We start from the raw sequence: 21,112 nt of genomic DNA, 5'->3' as shown, positions 1-21,112 counted from the left end.
TTTGGTTTCCAAATTCTTACTTCACAAGTGGAGTTTGCACAAGAGTTTTTGAGATGGAATAAAGACTTTCCAAGAAATAAATATCTTTTATTTTTCCCTCAGAGAAAAATGCCTCCACAGATATGAGAATGTGTGAAATGCTTATGAAGAGCCAAAAATTAAAATTAGAATTTTCTAGGTAGAAGTTGAACTGTTTCACAACAATGGAAATTTGGTGAGTATTTTAAGGTATAAAGAACTGGAGAAATCACCTTTAATTTGAAAGATGGGAGAAGATAATTCTGAATACCCGGAAGTTACTCTCTTTATATATACTCTCTATATACTCTCTACACAAAATAATAGCACATTCCTAGCTCAAAGGGACCTTTGAGATCATCTGTCCAACTCTCATTTTACTTATTCACCTTTATTCAAGAAAAAGGATTGAAGGAACACATAATAAAAAGACGCTGGACTGGAACATATCAATATAAATAAGAACCATATAGAGAAAGAAAGATTATTCCATTAGGAAACTAAGGGGAGATCATTATTGTACTTGGGTGTCAGTTCCATTTGTGTTTTCTTGGCAGCAAAGGCAAAGATTGAAAATACTATTAGTTTAACTTACATTATGTGATAGTGTTAAGAACTAACATCTATTTAATAGGTTAAGATGGGGCCTGGCATGCACTGAGTATACTGCTCAGTGTTCTCTTCCTTCTGCCTCTCTTAAAGTGCCCTTCTTTTCTTTCACACAAATCCCGCATTAGAAAGTAACATCTATTTCTAAAACAAAACAGTTTTGAAATTATTTTCTGCCAGGAGTTATGCTCACACACAGTTCTTAATGAATAAATAACTTATATATATATGCAAAAATTCACAAAATAAATTCTTAATAACCTGAAATTTCTCAAAAGAATAAACTAACACAAAAGAGGAAAGGAGAGGAATGGAAAGAGAAGGGAAAAGTGAAATCATCTGAAACCAATATTTAATATATGTGTGTGTTTATAAACACTTCAGTAGATTTCCTCAAGGTCTCAAGATTCAGCTGACAATGTCTTCCCTTGACCACTCAGAGCAACTTTCCCACAATCACTCAGTGACCCCGGAAAGCCACATACATATTCACCGCTAAACATCATGAGGACAAGAGGCGAGCAGATGGTGATCATTTTTAAGAGCTGGTGTATTTGAGGGTTTGATTATTTAATCAAATAATTTTACTATTTACTCACTTAACAAAAAGTTTTAGTAGTGCAAAAATCAGTAAAGCCCATGAGATCCTGTGAAAACTGTCATGAAATAAAGATAAAATGGAACAATCCAGGGCTTGCCAATCAGCACACCACTGCCAAGGCTGGCACAGGAGTGCCAGTAGGTGACGTAATCTGAGGTACCCTCAGCCCCGGGGATACTAGAGGAAGCAGCCTGGCCTGTTTACCCCCCTGTGTAAAACATAGTGATTCCACATGTGAAAAAAGATTGGAAAGCACTCAAAGAGGCCATGAAACAATAGCAGAGAAGATTGACCAAGAATATTGATGAGAAGAATGATTCAGAACACATGAGCAAAAAAGTCATTGAAAACTCGTGTCAAATGATTATGGAGATTTGGGCAATTCAATAAAATATCAGCTGTATGAGTTACAATTGTGGCATTTCCAGAAAAGAAAATAGAGTTAAAAGTTATATAGTCATAAATATATTAAATGCTTTTTGATGATGGGGTCAGAAATACAACTTTATTATAAAGTCTACTTCTGGAATACATTAATCTAAATTTAATTTAGATTAATTATTTGATGGCTGCCTCTTAATAATGTTCAAATGCTAGTAATATAATCTCTTTGAGAATACTTGTAATAATTTGAAATCAAATTGCCTTATTGGGGCAACAGACTGATGCAGCTACCACTTGGGATGTCCACATCCCATAACGGAGTGCCTGGTTGAAGTCCTGGCTACTCCACACTTCTAATCTGTTGGTTCCCCCGGGAAGCAGCAGATGACAGCCTTGCACAGACCGGGATGGAATTTCTGACTCCTGGCTTCACCCTGGGCTGATGCTGTCATTTGAGAAGTACACCAGGGAATAGAAGATGGATTCTCTCTCTCTCTCTCTCTCTCCCTCTCTCTGTCTCTCTCCCCCTCCCTTCCTTCCTCCCTCTCTCCCTTTCACCCTCCCTTCCTCCCCCTCCACTTTGCCATCATTCAAATAAGTAAATTTTTTAAGTATTTTCTTTATAGTCAAAACATGTTATTCAACCCTAAAAGCAGGGAATTTCTATAATTCCACCTCCTAGAGATTATTTCCCCTTGAAGGGCCAGCCAGTTAACAGGTCAAGTCTTCAGAATCCTTCAACTCATTGAATTTCTTTCATTATTTTTTAAAACAATATCAAAACTGAAAGATTAAATCAGTTAGGCCTCAAATTTTAATTTTAATTGCTTAATTTCCCCAGTCCCCAACTTTAAAGTATGTTCATTTCAACTGATAGCCACGTAATTGTTAATATTTGAATTATAAGCCACCACTAGTTTGTTATTACTATTATTTGAGGAATTCTATGATTTAAGAATGTTTATCAAAGTTAACTTTCTCTCAATGCTTACAAAAAAAATAAATTAACTCAAAAATAATTCCATAAGCCACAGAGGTACATTTAACATTCTAGTATATTATAGATATTTTTTCTATATATACTTTTACTTTTATAACACCCTATAAATTTGTATCATATTTCCTAAGATTATATTATAAGCATTTCCTATCTATTTTAATATGTTTCTACCACATTGTTTATAATAGTTAAATATTATTTCATCTTACAACTGCCTTTTAAATTATTTCATCAGTTTACTATTTTTTACCATTTAATTAACTTAAAATATCTCATTATTAAAAATAATATGGACCTCCTTGGTCAAAATATTAAAACATAGACTGCAGTATAACCAAAAATTCAAAATTTAAAAACTATTTTAATATATAGCCTAGTGCATAACAAGACAGGGAAATTTCTGTGTGCTAGAAATATAGAGAAAATTAAGTGTTAAAGATAAGGAGGAGATGAAACCTCTCACTAGAAGTATTAGAAGCGATATGGGCAGGAGGGGCTAAAGGTTCTAATTTAACAGAAGCTAGGAGACAGGAGAGAAGACTCCTCTGTGAGAGTCAGAACTAGCCTTCGCATAAGACAAGGACTCACACAAGCCTTGGATTCTCTTCCACAAGCTCTGCTTGCCAGGCTGGGAAAAATATAAGGATGCTGGCAACATACACAGGGATAAGACTGAAAACAAATCACCTGTAAAAAAGCAGAACACCAAGCCTACTGCACTTACAGGTAGCAGGGTCATATTCCTTGTGCATGGAAGTCTCAGTGTGAGAAGTTAACAAACAAGGCTTGTCCAAACTGATAGCGCTCATAAATCTTTGGCAGAGGAAAATACAAAATCATTTCTCAGGAATGACTCCACAGGGACAATTCCACAACCCAGGACACTAGGATTTTTGTTTTCAACAATCCCTATGTAAAAATTACTCCCAGTAAACAGTTACAAGCCCTACATGGAAATGAGTCACAAGGAAGCAGTGTGAGTAGACGCAATCTGCAGGATCACTTGAACCCCAAGAATTGAAGATAGCAGGGCCATCTAAAAGAAACTTGCAAATAAATAAAAAAAGTAACTTTCAAATGATCAAAAAACAGAGAAAATAATCAAAACACTGCATCAAAAATAGAAGATTGAGTTAAAATATGTTTTTTCAAGACAGAAATTAAATAAATAAAAACTGTAATTTTTTTAAAAGTTGGTGTTTCAGTTCAAAAATCACTAGGTAGAGCTGAATAATGTGGAAAACTACATAAAACTGATGAATGATGCGCATAGCTGCAATGAGAAATGAACTACACAGAGTTAGGACTCATGCAACAAACACGTTGAGCATAATGGGAGCCAGTTTCTCCACTGTTGGAAAAAGGAGTGGCCAATTTTGAAAGAGATTAAAATTGAAGAGGAACTCAAAAGTGTCAATTATAGACAGACCTGGAAGTAAATGTAGGCATTCCATGGCACTTTAAAAAGTTAAGAAAAAAAAACTGTCTTGAAGCAGGAAAAAATAAATAAATAAAATTATTTTAAGTGAAAAAAATTCACAGAAAAAAAAAACAAAACAAAGATAAAATATATCTTGGTGCAAAAAAAAAATTGAAATCCCTTTATAGTTTTTACATAATATGCATTTTTCATGAACTTACTGAAGATCCCAGTTATGCATGGATTTCAAAAAATTTTTGCAACAAAATAAACATCTATTAAATTTTACTTTACATGAGCTTTCGGGAACATCCTCATATGCATATATGTACAGTTATTTATATAAATGTTTCTATATCTGTATATGGATGACAGATATAGAAAGGCAGATAGAACAGATAGGTAGGTAGAGAGAGAGAGAGAGACAGAGAGAGAAAAATGGATAGGTACTTGAGGATAATAGTGACTGACTACATCCAACACCCACATCTTAGTTTCTATATCACCACCACCCACTAAACAGATACAGGGATCCTTGGAGAAATGGCTGTTTCCAGAGTTGGAACCTGGAAAGCATAAGGTCGGCCTAGAACATCTTTGGCACATAAATTGTGAAATGCTCAAAGAATGATCACAATACATCAAAGATACCAATATTCAGAGATTCCGAGCCAAATTTTTGACAGCTTGATCATCAAAGTAAGTAATTCCAGCAACCGATCATAATCCGTTGAATAAAATAGGAATTCATGAGTCCATACTGATATAAATTTTTAAAATGAATATCTAAATGTGGAGAAAAGAGTTCTTCCTTACATTTGTCCACAAATGAATAGATGTAAGTGGAATAAAGCAATTAGAAAATCACGTTTTGACAACCATCAGAGTAATAAGTGACATGAGAAATCAGTGAACGCTAACACTATTCAGAGAAAGTTTGGTAGTGATGGAATTTTTAAATCCCTATTAATTCCACTTCCACAGTCATAAATGTGGCAGATACCACTTTGATCATGGCTATGATCACCGTAATGGGACAAATCAACACCATGTGTCACCCAATAGGATCCAGGAGGAAGAATGTGGTATCACTTCTATGATACCCCCATCAAAACGCATAACATGAATCTAACCAGAAAGAAACATTAAAGATGCAAATAGTGAGAAACATTCAACAAAAAACTTGGGCTGTTTACTATAAAAGTGTCAACATGAAAGGCAAGGGGGTGGAGGAAAGGTTGCAATCTGAAGGGCACCAAAGAGAGGAAAAAACAACGTGCAGAGCCTCATTCCAGGCCAGATCCTTTTCCAGAAAAGATGCAACTGTGACAATTAGCTGAACTTGAATGGAGTCTGGTGAAATGATAGTAATGTGTCAATGTTTATTTCCTGGCTTTCATACAGGACAACTTCCTTATTCGTAAGAATTACACATGGGCCGGCGCTGAGGCTCCCTTCGCTAATCCTCCGCCTGCGGCGCCGGCACCCCAGGTTTTATTCCCGGTCGGGGCGCCTGATTCTGTCCCGGTTGCCCCTCTTCCAGGCCAGCTCTCTGCTGTGGCCCAGGAGTGCAGTGGAGGATGGCCCAAGTACTTGGGTCCTGAACCCCATGGGAGACCAGGAGAAGCACCTGGCTCCTGGCTTGGATCAGCACAGTGCGCCAACCGTGGTGGCCATTTGTGGGGGGTGAAGCAACGGAAGGAAGACCTTTCTCTCTGTCTCTCTTTCTCACTGTCTAACTCTGCCTGTTAAAAAATAAAAATAAATAAATAAAAAAAATTACACATGAAGAATTTCTTTTTTTTTTTTTTTTTTTTTTTGACAGGCAGAGTGGATAGAGAGAGAGACAGAGATAAAGGTCTTCCTTTTGCCGTTGGTTCACCCTCCAATGGCTGCTGCGGCCGGCGCACCATGCTGATCCAAAGGCAGGAGCCAGGTACTTCTCCTGGTCTCCCATGGGGTGCAGGGCCCAAGCACTTGGGCCATCCTCCACTGCACTCCCGGGCCACAGCAGAGAGCTGGCCTGGAAGAGGGGCAACCGGGACAGAATCCGGTGCCCTGACCAGGACTAGAATCCGGTGTGCCGGCGCCACTAGGTGGAGGATTAGCCTATTGAGCCGTGGTGCCGGCCTGAAGAATTTCAAAATGTTAGAATATCTTATTAGTTACTTCCTCTTAAATGTGTCAGGAAAAATGTCCTACATCTCATTCTTAAAATTTTTCTCTAGGTTTGAAATGATTTCATATTTATAAAAATAAAACTCAGTGTCAAACAGTAGAGCAAGTATAGCTAATAATGAATTAATCTAGAACAGAAATCATTTTAAAACAATGGAAACTAACATATTGGACAAAATCAAAGAAACTGAGTAGAATGATCAGAGTAATCAAAGACACATTCAGTGTAAGATAGATGTATTAGTGAAATTCAAATGTCAGAAAGGCATATGACACTTTAAAGGTAACAGAAAGTAGAAAAAGAATGAAAAACTTCCAAACTCACAGAGAAAAAAAGATAGTTCTTAAAAAATGACCAATCTTCCAGAAAACTGAATATAAGAATAAGGTCATAGAAATTGAATAAGTGGGGCTGGCTCTGTGGTCTAGTGGGTAAGTATAATACATTATTATAGTGTATATTATGTAGTATCTATTATATATGATCATGTCCCTAGTATCCCTAGTATGGAATTGCTGTGTTAAAATTTACATACACAATCTTATCGTAGATACAACTTTTCAGTTCATGAACAAGTAAACTAAAATTATACGTAATAAACTGACATTTTTTACTTAAAATTAATTTCATCTGTTAAATTCCACTTTTTGTCATGCTCTACCTGCTGATCATACCCTCCCTCCACCTGTTCCCACAACATACCAAACCCGTTCTTGCCTTCCAGCCTTTGCAATTGCTCTTCTCTGTGTCTGGATTCCTGGCCCATTTCCCAAGAGCCACCATTCATAAACTGGCTCCTTTGGATCTTCCCATAATCGCCACCTCCCCAGAGAAGTCCACTCCAATCTTCCTCTTTAGAAGTAGCCCTTCCCGCAGAGCACTTGCTGTGGAACCCACAGCCACACTCTGCAGAAAACTTTAAGCATGTTTTTCTCCTAAGACCACGCAGGTTAGTGTCACCTTCTCATGGTGACTTTAATGACAGACCTTATATTTGATTTTTTTTCCTTTATAAATCAAGCTGCTAAGTGCTAATAAAACACATAGTAAAAAAGGTAAATGGGCTCTGTGTTAATCTTAAGTACTGTTCCCTGTAATATCATTTTAAAGCTATATTCTCAAATTATATAAACCCATGGGACTAGCTGTCAATGTCTTTCTTACCTAAGAACTCCTCATTGTGGCTGTTCTGTAACTTAGGCCAAATTTGTTTTCTTCTCCTTCTTAAGAGCAACAAAAACTTGCTCTAAAGGTTTTTGTGAGATTGGTGCTGGGGAAAGGAGCCACACACCAAGACCGCTCATAACCTCAGCTTCATCACAGGAACAGAAACCACATTATTATACCATTGGTACACCTCACAGCCACTTTAGAAAATCCAGTTTCCCCATAAGCAATCCATTTAACGCTGGAGAAAGTGTTTGCCATTTCCAGCAGGGAGCGACATGGCCTCTCACAAAGCAACTGCCTCTAAGGGTCTGGTGACGTTCTTTGGCTTGAGGTGGTGAGTTGTTAACAGTATTAGCCATGTCTGTAGTATTTTGGATTTGCAGTGTGTTTTACAATCCCTTTTCCTAATCATAAGTCCTAAGACTTGTGAAGGAGCAGCTGCTGTCATCATAGCTTTGCAGTTTGGATGCTAATCCACAGAAAGGTTAAATATCGTTTCCAGGATCACAGAGAGTGCTCCTGACACAGCCTACTTAAGCATTCACCTCCACTGACACAGGGCTCTGGGGAGAAGGAAAAGAGGAGAGGAGACGCCCCAGGCTGCGATGGGAAGACAACATCAGAAGCACATCACGGCGGATAGCCTTTCTCACATGCTACAGAGCTTGATGCCACCATGAAACGCCCAATTATGTCCAATTCTTTCTAATGTTAAGTAACATCATCCTCAGAATTCCTGGGGAACAGCGAAGCTTTAAACTGGCATGGCACGAGAAAGGGATGACTTTGTTCTTCCTCCCCAGATGGATGTCTCCCATTTATATCATGTTGATGCTGACACATGTATCTTGTGTTTACAAACACTGATGGATTCCTGTCGTGTGTACTGGAAGCATTCAGAATTGTTTGGTTTTTCTGTGTAAGAGTCACAAATGGAATTTGATTGTCAAAAAAATGTTCTCACTCTTCAGAGCAGTACACTGTGTTTCCAGAAGGCTAGGGGACATATCGAATACCACACAGCTACCAAGTGCGCTTTGCTCCAGGCTCTGCCCCAAGCCTGTGTCTCCTTCTAGCCATCCTCTGGTGGACACTGCTTATTTTAATTTGGGGAAAGGCAGGAATGCAGGGAATCCAAGAGCAACAAGAGCTACTAACTGACTGCAGGGGACTGGGACAAACGTTGAAAACACATGATCTGAAGACGTTTAAAGAAAGGAACTCAGTGCTCAGTAGTTGCCAATCCCAGTTTGCTACTTATCCTAAAAACATGAACAAAGGGGAGGTTGGAATTGCAGATTAGCTCTGGAAGCCGGCTGTGACTCCAATTCCAGACTCCCCGGCCTCCTAACCATTCATTTCATCAGACTGCCTTCTGCACATGGAAGGGTGCACTAATGGCTATTTCTCACTTAGAAAGCAAAGTAATAATGTACAAAGCAGATGACGAGTCCTTCCTCTGCTTGTTTCAGATACTAGCTGATTTCCATTACGGTATGGTTCATGAACACATTCATCATAACAACTTGGCAGATCCGGGAGCTCATATTGTCGGAACTAAGTAGAATGGATGCCAAGACAGGGCGTAGGGTTTCTGAGCAGATTTGGCCCTTCAAGAAATTCCTTTCAATCATACCATATCTATGCCTAGGTCTTCAATGCCTATGCTTTGCAGCAAGCCGATGCCTTTCCACTGTGGGATATTGGGGTTTAGTTTATTTTTTCTTAACCCGATGACTATGATTTTCCTTGCATGTGATGGAGTCCATTGTCTTTCTGTCGAGCTCCCCAGTTGGTCCCCACAGAATAGGCTTGGCACCCATGGCAATGTAGGCAGACCACAAAGTCTCCAGAATGAGGAAATGTTGGAAGCAAATGATATATTCAGCTGAGCAGCCTTCCTGTCAGTGGGAGAGCCTGATTTGGACCCTAAAAGCTTACTGGTGACAACAAAGAGGCATTGGCCTGGAAAATCCACCTCCTTTTAGGCAAAACAAGACAGGTAATGTGAAAATAAGTCTGCAATATTTGCAAAATGTTGCTACATTAAAGAAATTATCACAGTCCCATACAGGTCTCTTTCATGGAGTCATTCAGCGCCACATCCCTTGTGTGTCATCCAGAGCTCTTTGCATCTTTGACTGCCTCCCAGCACCTGAGGGTCATGTATCCCACTGAGAGCTTGGAAAGAGAAGCCAAGAAGATTTGGAGCTGATGCAGACGACTGTCGAGCACAGATGGCCAGTTATCGATGTAATCTGTGTATCTGGGAGGCATGTGCTATAAGGAGGCAGCTGCTAAAACAAATGAATCAAAGCACAGTCTTTAAGAAGGGAGAGAGTGTGGACTGGGAAAGGGCAGAAGTCGGGAACTTATGCAGCTGTAAGGGGCTGTGGTCAATGCTTAAAAACCAGGACGATATGCGCTGATTGACTGAGGGTTTTCTCAAAGTGCAGCCCTATGGTGGGTCACAGCAATAATCCTTTCCACTGGGAAGGGGGAGGGGCAGGGGAGGTCATTTTGCAAGGTCAGTTTTAACAGTGTTTTTCTGGCATGCCAGGTACTCCTATGTTACATTACAAGTGATGCTCTGTGTTTTGGAATAAGCTAGAGATCCACACTTAAAAGAAGGCATTGACCTGTCATTTTCCTTAGGGAAGAGGAGCAGAGAATGTTTTTACTCCATTTATTGATCATCTAGGTGTGTGACTTAGTCTGCATGGCTGGATAAATCCTAAATCCTCTGCCTATGGTATAACCCATAATGGTACTGCAAAATGAGCCAACATTACATTGTTCTGGCTGTGTGCACAGCACTGAATTCTAATTGTGTTTCTCTATGTAAGCCCAGAATGGAAACTGCCAAGATCAATTCATTTTGATAAATCAACTGTTTCTGATGGCTATCTACCCTGAACTGCAGCTGCTGTGCTTTTTTCCCCCTAACAAAATGATTATGAAGTAAATGTGCTCCAGCTATTGCTCACATTGTTTTATTGAACAAATGAATTGCTCTGGGAAGCCTGTTATGAAGAGTTTTGGTCAATTATTGTGTACAAATTGTTTAAAAGGAAATGCATCATAATTAGGCTAACAAATCTGCTGTGATACTGCCTCTCCTGATGAATGAATTCCTTGGAGAAGTGGGGGGAGGGAGACACAAAGGAGTACTTTGCATTTTTCTGTTTATTGATTTTCATACACAGTAATATGATGGGGTAACCGATGCTGGCTCCCAACTGCTCTTTGTCCAGAATTTAATGGAGGAAAAAAATATCACTTTTTGATCCCTTTAGAAACTCTCTTAGAAGTGCAGGAAAGAGAAGCATATGGTCATCAGGCAATACCACTGAGAACATTCACCTAGATCAAAATGAGGAAATGCATTTCCACTGTCATTACCATGTCATTACAGCCCCTCCTCAGCTGCATTTATGTTGCCAACAAGAATCCTCACCAGATCAAAATGATTGGAATCAGGCCCAAGACAGCTGTGGCCTAGATAAAGAAAACCAAATAATTTCTAGTCTCCTGGATACCAGCAAACAGACTATGTCATTGCTGGCCAGTTAGTGATCTTGTTCTGCACTGCAGTTCTACTCATTGGAGTGTGACACTTTCTGGGTAGTCACTGGACTATCAGTGCTCCTTAAAGTTTAGGGAGAAAAGGATTTCATTGTCTTCAAGGCCTTCTGCAAAAGTTGGAAGGCAGACACCAAGTGATACAGTCAGAGAGGGCTCTAGGAGTCTTGACGATAAAAAAACCACCATCCAACCAGTTACAGTCTTTTGATTTCATTATTCGAAAACTGAAGAGAAGTTGGCATGTACCTATTTTCTAGACTAGTGATTACCCAATAATATATACAATAATATATAGAGTGTGATTCTGGATTTATGAAAATTGAACTTTATATATTATATTAAGGTGGGAAATGACTATATGAAAAGAAAGTCTTGAGCCAAAATTCTCACCAGAAGTTTGGGGCACTGATAAGAAATCAGCCCTTTATAGCTACCTGTGTTTAAAGACATGCTTAGCATTATGCTTGATGAGATGAAAAATCTATGAATTAATAAGTGCATGGATCAAATAAGTAGTAACAGGATCAAAATTATGTGGACTTTATGCCCAATCAGGAGAGTCTCTGACACTCAGGAAGAATCTGTGTACCATCTTCCCTGCTCCACAAACCAGGCCAAAAAGAGGCCCTTTCACAAGCCCTCATGGACCCTGGCCAGTGAATGATCTTGTTCTTGTCAGAGAAGACCTCCCTCTCAAGCCTGCTAGAGTATTCTGTTTCTCTAAATCTTGTCTCTCTCTGTAATAAACTTCTCTCACCCTGATATAAATATAACACCTAACAATCTACCTGGGACCAGTGTTGTGGTTTAGCAGGTAAAGCTGCCACCTGTGACCCTGGCATCCCATATGGGTGCCCACTAGACTCCCGACCGCTCCACTTCCAATCCGGCTCCATGCTAATGTCCTGAGAAAAGCAGCAAAAGATGGCTCAAATGTTTGGGCCCCTGCCAGTCATGTGGGAGAGCTGAATGAAGCACCTGGCTTCTGACATCAGCCTGTCCTGACCCTGGCCATTTCCATCATCCTGGAGAGTGAACCAGTGGATGGAAATCTCTCTCTCTCTCTCTCTCCCCCTCCCAATCTTTTTTTAAAAAAGAAAAAGCACACTACCTAAATTGATCCATAGATTCAATGCAATCTTCATTAAAATTCAATAAAATCAAACTGTTATTCTTCACAGAAATAGAAAAAAAAATCCTAAAATTCATATGGAACCACAAAAGGTGCTGAACATAAAAAGCAATCTTAAGCAAAAAAGAATAAAGCTGGAACATCACACTTCAAAATATGCTACAAAGCTAGAGTAGCTAAAACACCTAGCAATGGCGTGAAGACAGACACAGACAGATGGAACATCATGGAGGACCCAAAAGTAAGACCATCAATCTATTGCCACATAATTCTCTGACAAAAGGAAAAAGAACTCACAAAGAAGAATAACAGTTTCTTTGATAAGCAGTGCTGAGAAAACTGGATATCCACATGTAGAAGAATGAAAGTAGACCCCTAACTCTCATCATACATGCAAAACAAACAAAAACTTAACATGGGTTGAAGACTTAAATGTGACACCCTGAATCTATGAAACTATTAAAAGAAAACATAGAGGAAATGTTTCAGGAAGTTAATTAGGCAAATATTTTTGGATATGATCTTGGAAGCACAGGCAACAAAAGTAAAAAGTGACAAATGGGATTACATCAAAATAAGAAGCTTCGGCACAGCAAAGGAAACAATCAGCAGAGCTAACAGGCAGCCGGCAGAATGAGTGATAATTGTTGCGGCATCTAATAAGGGGATATTATCCAGAATTTATAAAGAATCCAAACAACTTAATAGAAAAAAAATAAATAATCCAATTTTAAAGTGACCTAAAGACCTAAATAGAAATTTCTCAAAAAAAGACATTCAGCAGCTTGGGCAGCAGGAGGAGCGGCTGCAGCCAGGCAGCCCAGCTTCATAAAGGCTCTCGGCTGGCACTGATCTACAGGCACCTGCCTCACACCTTCCACACTGCCAAGATGCCCAAGAGGAAGGTCAGCTCTGCCCGGGCGGTGGTGGAGGAGGAGCCTAAGACGAGATCAGCGTGGTTGTCGGCTAAACCAGCTCCAGCAAAACTGGAAACAAAGCCCAAGAAGGTAGCCGGGAAGGTTAAGTGGTCAGACAAAAAACAAATGCGTGCAGGGGGGAAGAGAGGGGCAAAGGTAACACAGGCCAAGGCAGCTGACCAAGAAACTATAGATCTGCCTACAGAAAACAGAGAAACTAAAACTGGGGAGAGTCGAGCCTCTGAGGAAGCAGGAGAGAAGGGAGCCATGTCTGATAAATATCATGTACCATGTCTCATCAGTGGTCCTGTCTCCCTTCTTGGACAATCCGGGAGAATGTTTTAGCAATGATTTTGTAAATTCAAGTTTTTCAGTAGCTCTAGAAACATTTCTAAGAAGGAGAGAAGACCACCTCATCACATTTTTTAAGTGTAAGTGATTTTTTAGAAGAGATGAAATCATTTGCTGGTTGTTTCTTTTATAGTACAACCAGGAAAATAGTGGGATATTGAATTATGGGAAGCTTTGATTCTTGGGGTGTCAGGTTAACATTCCATAGGTGGGGGTGGTTTTTATATCCTGCAACACAACACAGACTTAATGGCAATTCGGAGTCTCCATTGTGCATTTAATCTGTCTTGAATATGTTCACTGCTTCTCCCGTGTTATTTTAGTAGAATTGTTTCCTACAGAACACTACTTATTGCTCAGTCAGAACCATGTGTGCTCTAACATCTTTGGCTATGGCAGTCAAGTTTCCCTAATAATTAAGTCAATGTGCTGAGAAAGACTGAAAATTTGAGTATGCCATCTATATCATAGTAAATTGAAATGGAGGGGATTTATGTAACAGCAGCCTTCAAAGATACTGGTACTTGATAGCTTCTTAAAGATGAGCAACCTCCAAATTTGAAGCTGGAAAGTCACTGGGATAGCTTTTAAAAAAGAATGACAATCCGTGGCTTTTTTAGATTTTTGGTATACATGCTAAGAACTGTGTACAAATTGAAATGTTTGTGTAATAATTCTCAACACCAATAACTTCTCAGTTATGGACCAAAAAAAGAGATGTACAAATGACTATCAGATATATGACAAAATGCTTAACATCACCAACCATTTAGGAAAATGCAAAGAAAACCCACACTGAGATATCACCTCCCTCCAGTTAGAATAGTTATTGTTTAAAAAAAATGCTGGTGAGGCTATGGAGAAAGAGAAATTTTTATGCATTGTAGATGGCAATGTAAATTCGTATAGCTTAATGGAAAACAATATTGATGTTGCTTAAAAAATTAAAAATAGAGATTAGCATTGTGGCATGGGGAATTAAACTTCTGCCTATGACCCTGGCATCCCATATGGGCACCAGTTCGAGTTGCAGCTGCTCCACTTCTGATCCAGCTCTCTGCTATAGCCTGAGAAAGCAGCAGAAGATGGTCCAAGAGCTTGGGCCCCTGTACCCACAAGGGAGACCCAGAAGAAGCTCCTGCCTGGTTCCTGGCTTCTGACTGGCCCAGCTCTGGCTGTTGCAGCCATTTGGGGGAGTGAATCAACAGATGGAAGAACTCTCTCTCTCTCTCTCTCTTTCTCTCTGCAACTCTCCCTTTCAAATAAATAAATAATCTTAATAAATAAATAAATAAATAAATAGGGACCGGTATTGTGGTGTAGCGAGGACAGCTGTCGTCTGCAATGTCGGCATCCCATATGGGCGCCGGTTAGTGTCCTGTATGCTCTGCTTCCTATCCATCTCCCCACTATTGGCCTGGGAAAAGCAAAGAAAATGGATCAAGTGTTTGGGCCCCATGTAGGAGACCTAGATGAAGCTCCTTGATCCTGGCTTCAGCCTGGCTCAGCTCTGGCCATTGCAGCCATCTGGGGAGTGAACCAGTAGATGGGAGATCCCCCTCTCTCTCTGTAACTCTTTCAAATAAGTAAATCTTTAAAAAAAAAAAAAAGTAGTCAAAATAGTCCTAACTGTTCACCAGTAGATGAACAGATAAAGAAAAGATGGTACATATACACAAGGGAACACTATTAAGCCTCAAAAAAAAAAATGAAATCTTGTCATTTGTGATGTGGATGGACCTGGAGGACATTATGTTAAGTGAAATAAACCAAGCACAGAAAGATAAATAATGCATGATCTCAATCATATGTACAATCTAAAATATTTGATTTCATAGAAATTTGGTAAAAAATGGTTACTACCAGAGGCTGGAGAGAGTAAAGGGAAAGGGGGAAGAAGAGAGAATGGCCAACAGGTGTGGTGTTACACAGAGACAGGAGGAATAGTTCTGGTGTGCTATGGCACAGTAGGGTGAATACAGTCAACAGTAATGCATTGTGTATCTCAAAATAACTCAAAGCGAGGATTTTGTATGTACTAGCCATAAAGAAATGGTGAATGTTAAGGTGATATATGTTAGTTACCCTGATTTCATCCTTACACTATGTACACACAAATTGAAACATCACATTCTACCCCATAAATGTGTGTAATTATGATGTGTCAGTCAAAAATAATATCGAAAAAGCCAAATATCTAAAATTGGATTTATCATACAATGTAGTGACTCTAGCTAAGAATACATCACATTCTGGAAAAATTGTAAGAGAGAAGATGTGAGTGTTTACACCACTAATGTGTAAACAGTGTAAGGTAATACATGTTAATTAAGTAAAGGAAATACATATTTCAATGTATCATGCTGTACACAGTAAATAAATTCAATTGCATCTGTCAATTTAAAATTATAAAAATGTGGAATTGTTCAACTTAAAAAAAAGATAACTTCCTATGTAAGTTGGGAAAGTGTAGTGTCTTTGCAAGACCAGCATTAAAAGTCAAAGCACGAATAACTCACAGCAGTGCTCCCAACCTTTCTCGTGTCATAGAACACATGAAGTTCATATCTGTACAAACAAGGTTGTTTGAGGTCGGCGCTTCAAGCCCTGCTCCCCTGCAGACCAGGAGCATAAATGTAAGCCATTGATGTGGGAGGCTGCACTGTCTACCAGTGATCGCTAACTTCTCTGCACCATGGACCCCTCTGCTATCTAGTGAACCCTAGGAACCCCTGCTCAGGATATTTTTAAATGTATAAAATAAGTTCATAGGATTAGAGAGGACATTGATTATATTGAAACAAAGTAAAAATATTATCACATAATAGCAGCATTTATTTCATTACAATATTAAATAAGTTTAGTGCCAATTTATTTCAGATTTATTTCATTTTCAGTTGGAAGTCAGCAAAAAAAAAAGGATATAATTTTTCCAAATCCCGACTCATCAACCCCCTCATTTTCCTCTGTGAATCCCAGTTTACAAACTCATCTTGAGAAGAAGAAAACTTCAGGACAAATTATTCTCGTGTGGCTTTCTGTTTTTCCCCTTCCCCAACCTTTTCCTGAACCACTCGTAAGCCCCCTCCCTCATCCTTTCATTCTGCAGCTTCCTGCTTCCTTCGGGATCAGTCTTTCCATTATTCTTGCCTTATTTCTTCTCATTCTCTTCATTTCCTTCATATCCTTTTGTCTCTGTCCATCAACTACTTCTCAGTGCACTTAGGAATGAAGTAGCCCCATCAGGGGCAGACCCTTGAATAGACTTATTCATAGCAAATGACAGGGATTTGAGCAAAGAGGGAAATGTACTTGAAATGCAGCCCTGGTTAGCTTGCTCAGGACAAGATTCTTTGTCATAAGTAAAGTGAAGAAAGCAGCCTCCACAGTTCAGAAGGAAAGTGGGCAATTGTCTGCTAGCCTGAGTCAATATACAGTGAGTAAAATTACCCAATCTCCAAAGTAGAATATTTGCAGACATAATTTCTTTTTTTTTTTTTACCTTTTTTTATTTATTTGACAGGTAGAGTTATAGACAGTGAGAGAGAAAGAGAGAAAGGTCTTCCTTCCATTGGTTCACTCCCCAGATGGCCACTACACTGGCACTGAGCTGATCTGAAGCCAAGAACCAGGTGCTTCTTCAAGGTCTCCCATGGGGTGCAGGGCCCAAGCACTTGGGCCATCCTCCACTGCACTCCCGGGCCACAGCAGAGAGCTGGACTGGAAGAGGAGCAACCGGAACTAGAAGCTGGCGCCCACATGGGATGCCGGCACCACAGGCAGAGGATTAACCAAGTGAGCCATGGCGCTGGTCCCAGCAGACATAATTTCTATCAACTTAAATATCAAACTCTTCCTTTACAAATTAAGCCTCCATTAGTAATCCTGTACTTTAAATGAAATTAGTATTAACAAAACCCTGAAAATATTTATGGATGGTCAAGAAAATCATAGGGCAGCTAGTGCTGTGGCACAGTAGGTTAAAGCCCTCGCCTACAGTGCCGGCATCCCATATGGGTGCTGGTTTGTGTCCTGCCTGCTCCACTTCCAATCCAGCTCCCTGCAAATGTGCCTGCAAAAGCAGCAGAGGATGGCTCAAGTGCTTGGGCTGCTACACACACATGGGAGACCCAGCAGAAGCTCCTGGCTTCTGCCTTCTGGCTTTGGATCAGCTCAGCTCTGGCTCAGCTTGTGGCTATTTAGGGAGTGAACTGGCAGATGGAAGACTAAGAGATCTCTCTCTTTTTGTGTCTCTACCTCTCTCTGTAACTCTTTCAAATAAATAAAATAAATATTTTAAAACAATTGTAGGAAAGTTTGAATTCAAAATTCTTATCCACATGCCTCAAATACAATAACCATACACTGGCACTCAAAGATGTACTAACAATTCACACACCTGCCTAGCACCCTACTCCTCAAACAGCATTCTTGATGCACCTTACAGGATTATGCTTACAGGCCACTAAGTTCTCTGTAGTGAGAATTGAGTAACTCAGGAGATGGTTAAACCCCTCTCCCCCAGTAAGTAAAGAAAGAAACTGAATAAATATGGAAACAATAGGAACACAAGAGGCTCATAAATAAAATTTACTGTTAAATTATACTAGATGACAGGGCTGGCGCTGTGGTATAGCAAGTAAGGCCACCGCCTGCAGTGCCAGCATCCCCTATGGGTGCCGGTTCGAGTCCTAGCTGCTCCTCTTTTGATCCAGCTCTCTGCTGTGGCCTGGGAAAAATGTGGAAGATGGCCCAAGTCCTTGGGCTACTGCATCTGTGTGGGAGACCCGTAAGAAGCTCCGGGCTCCTGGCTACAGGTCGGCTCTGCTCCGGCCATTGCAGCCAATTGGGGAGTGAACAAATGGATGGAAGACCTCTCTCTCTCTCTCTCTCTCTCTCTCTCCCTCTCTCTCTGCCTCTCTTTTTCTCTCTGTGTAACTCTGACTTTCAAATAAATAAATCAATCTTTTTTTAAAAATGTGCTAGATGGATTTGACTCATCAATGTAGAAGGGAAATTCATTAAATGATAAACATCTCATTTTAATAAAGTGCATGTGACAACATCTAAATACAACTTTGTCTAAAACCATCTGACCTAATTTTACAACAAAAAATCTCAGCCACATGAATAGAAAACTGTCTAGAAAAATTAACGATAATTTATACTTCATAAGGACACTAATTGGAGAAAAGCTTTTAATACCATGCTGTCTAGACAAAGAAAATGGGATCCACTCCAATTACTTCAACACTGTGATGGGAAGCATTTTGTATTCTTTTGATATTCAAAATTCATCTTGAGGACAGGCTGATCAGGAAGCAGATAGAAACAACTGTAAGAAAGCTACACCTGAATCCATCCTTTTTTTCTGGTGAGTCACTCTAGACCACAAGGATCTCCCTGCTGCTTGTCTCAAGTATGAGGAAGCTTCAGAAAGTTCATGGGAAACTTGCATGCTCATTTATTTCCATCACTCCACAGAATTTTAAAGCCTCCCTCATTCAAATAAACACAATTTCTGATTCACTTATTGACTTCCCAACCAATTATGCAACGATAAACAATTATTTCTAAGTCCCAGTTGTTTCAAATATAATGTAGGGATAATTCACAGAGCAATTATAAAAATCACAGAAACCAATGCATTTGTCAATCGTGAGCCATAAACAGAATAAGTGTTCAAGAAAGAACATGGTAGTCAGCTTTAGACAACCCAGCCAATGAGCTAAAGACTGTTTTGAACTATGATAAGGAAATGTGATTGGATTTTATGTTTGGAAATCTATTTGATGGAAAATATACCAATGATATGCTATGGTGTTTTCTGCACTCCAGAGTCTGTGTCATGATTTTAGCATCAAATGTAAGCAACTCACTTTTATTCCACATAACTGTGTCATCTTTCCTGATACTGCACAAAGGAAAATCACACCCAGCTGGCTAACAAGACAACAGCCATAACATTGTCTCTGTAGGGAGAATAAATCAAAATCTCGTGATTTCTTTGCTCTGAAATCCAAACTATAAGGGCTTAACTGGGGGTTTCCAAAATAATGTTTACAAGTAATAATGATCTTTAAAACTGGAAAATGATTAAAACTCCATCTCCTTTAGTCAGCCCGTTCAAAAATCATATCTAGAAAACTTTGTGTTATAGTAATAATCCTTTATTATTTCCTCTCTGTCTCTGTCTCTCTCCTTGGTCTTTTCATTTATTCATTTCCCATTAATCGTAAAATTGAAATAAAAAGAGATTGAATTTTTTAAAGTCACCTTCCATTCTGGATCTTTGTTAATTTCTTCTAAGTGCACTTTAGTGCTGTTTAATTTGTATCTGGGGGTAGTGCACCGTTACTGCACTATTTGCTTATTCCTCCAGATAGAAACAATTAGCAGGGCTAGCCAAATCCTCCACCTGGCCACCATCAGCATATACACAGCACCAGGAAAAAACAGGAGGCTGAGTGTTCCTTTGGGCCTGTTTCCTTTGGTATTTAAAATCTCCACTTTTTCCAATAGGTCTGTGGTAGTGGAATCTAATTTAAAGAACTCCGATCACTGCAGGTCCTGCTCTTGGCTGTGTTTCCATTCTGATATTTTAGTACCAAAGTAAGCTCTTTCTATTTTAAAGCTATTGCACTGACAAATAAGCAGTCTCTAAAGTGTAATTCCCAGTTTGACATTGGTTGGTACTGAAACTCACTGTTTTGTTAATGTTATGTGAGAAAGGTCTAGAAAGAAATTGGAGTGATCTTGATGTGACTCAACCAGGATTATGAATGTACATGCTTTAGAAAATGTACAGATGTTGGCTTAAGTTGATATTGTCTTTAGGGTCACTGGACAACTCCATACCCCTATGGGTTAGAATTTAACACATTTTAAGTGTCACTTGATAGATACCCATGTTGAACGTGGCTTGCCTAGAAACAGAGCTGTGGTATAACAGCTAATCTCCCCCTGTGATGTTGGCATTCCATATGAGACCCAGTTCAAGTCCCGGATGCTCCACTTCCTACCCAGTTCACTGCTAATTGGTGTGGGAAAAGCAATGGAAGATATTCCAAATACTTGAACCCAGATGAGGCTCCTGGCTCTGGCTTTGGCCTATCCCAGGCTTGACTGTTGGGACTATTTGGGGAGTGAGCCAGTGTATGGAAGATTCTCTCTCTCTCTCTCCCCTCTCTCTCTCTCTCACTCTCCTTCTCTTTCTGTAACATTGCCTTTCAAACAAGTAAAATAAATAAATCTTTTAAAAAAGAAAGAAAATAACTTTCCTTTTAGTTGATAGTATCAGTAGTTTCTAAGTTCTCTTCCAAAAACTTATCAGAACATATTTTCTTTTTTTTAAGATTTATTTTATATTTATTTGAAAGAGTTACAGAGAGAGGTGGAGACACAGAGAGAGGTTTTCCATTTGCTGGTTCACTCCCCAAATGGCCACAATGGCCAGAGCTGCACAGATCCGAAGGCAGAAGCCAGGAGCTTCTTCCGGGTCTCCCACGGGGGTGCAGGGGCCTAAGGACTTGGGCAATCTTCCATTGCTATCCCAGGCCATAGCAGGGAGCTGGATCAGCAGAGGAGCAGCTGAGACTAGAACAGGCGCCCATATGGGATGCCAACACTTCAGGCCAAGGCTTTAACCCCCTGCACCACAGCGTCGGCCCCAGAACATATTTTCCAATGTAAAAGAAGTTTCACTCCACAAAAAAGACAAATATCTTATGTTTTCTTTGATTTATA

General features: G+C 39.6%; 1 long non-coding RNA gene and 1 pseudogene across 1 annotated transcript in view; one reads left to right on the top strand and one right to left on the bottom strand.

Annotated features, from left to right (window-relative positions):
* LOC103350414 (uncharacterized) overlaps positions 1 to 21,112 on the bottom strand; it is a 259,649-nt gene that overhangs the window by 43,239 nt on the left and 195,298 nt on the right. The gene's annotated exons all lie outside the window — the stretch shown is intronic.
* Positions 12,989 to 13,360, top strand: LOC100355466 (non-histone chromosomal protein HMG-14 pseudogene; annotated as a pseudogene).

This window comes from Oryctolagus cuniculus, chromosome 4, assembly GCF_964237555.1.
Source record: "Oryctolagus cuniculus chromosome 4, mOryCun1.1, whole genome shotgun sequence".
NCBI lineage: Eukaryota > Metazoa > Chordata > Mammalia > Lagomorpha > Leporidae > Oryctolagus > Oryctolagus cuniculus.
The sequence above is the reverse complement of the archived record's forward strand: the minus strand, read 5'-3'. Positions and strand labels throughout refer to the sequence as shown.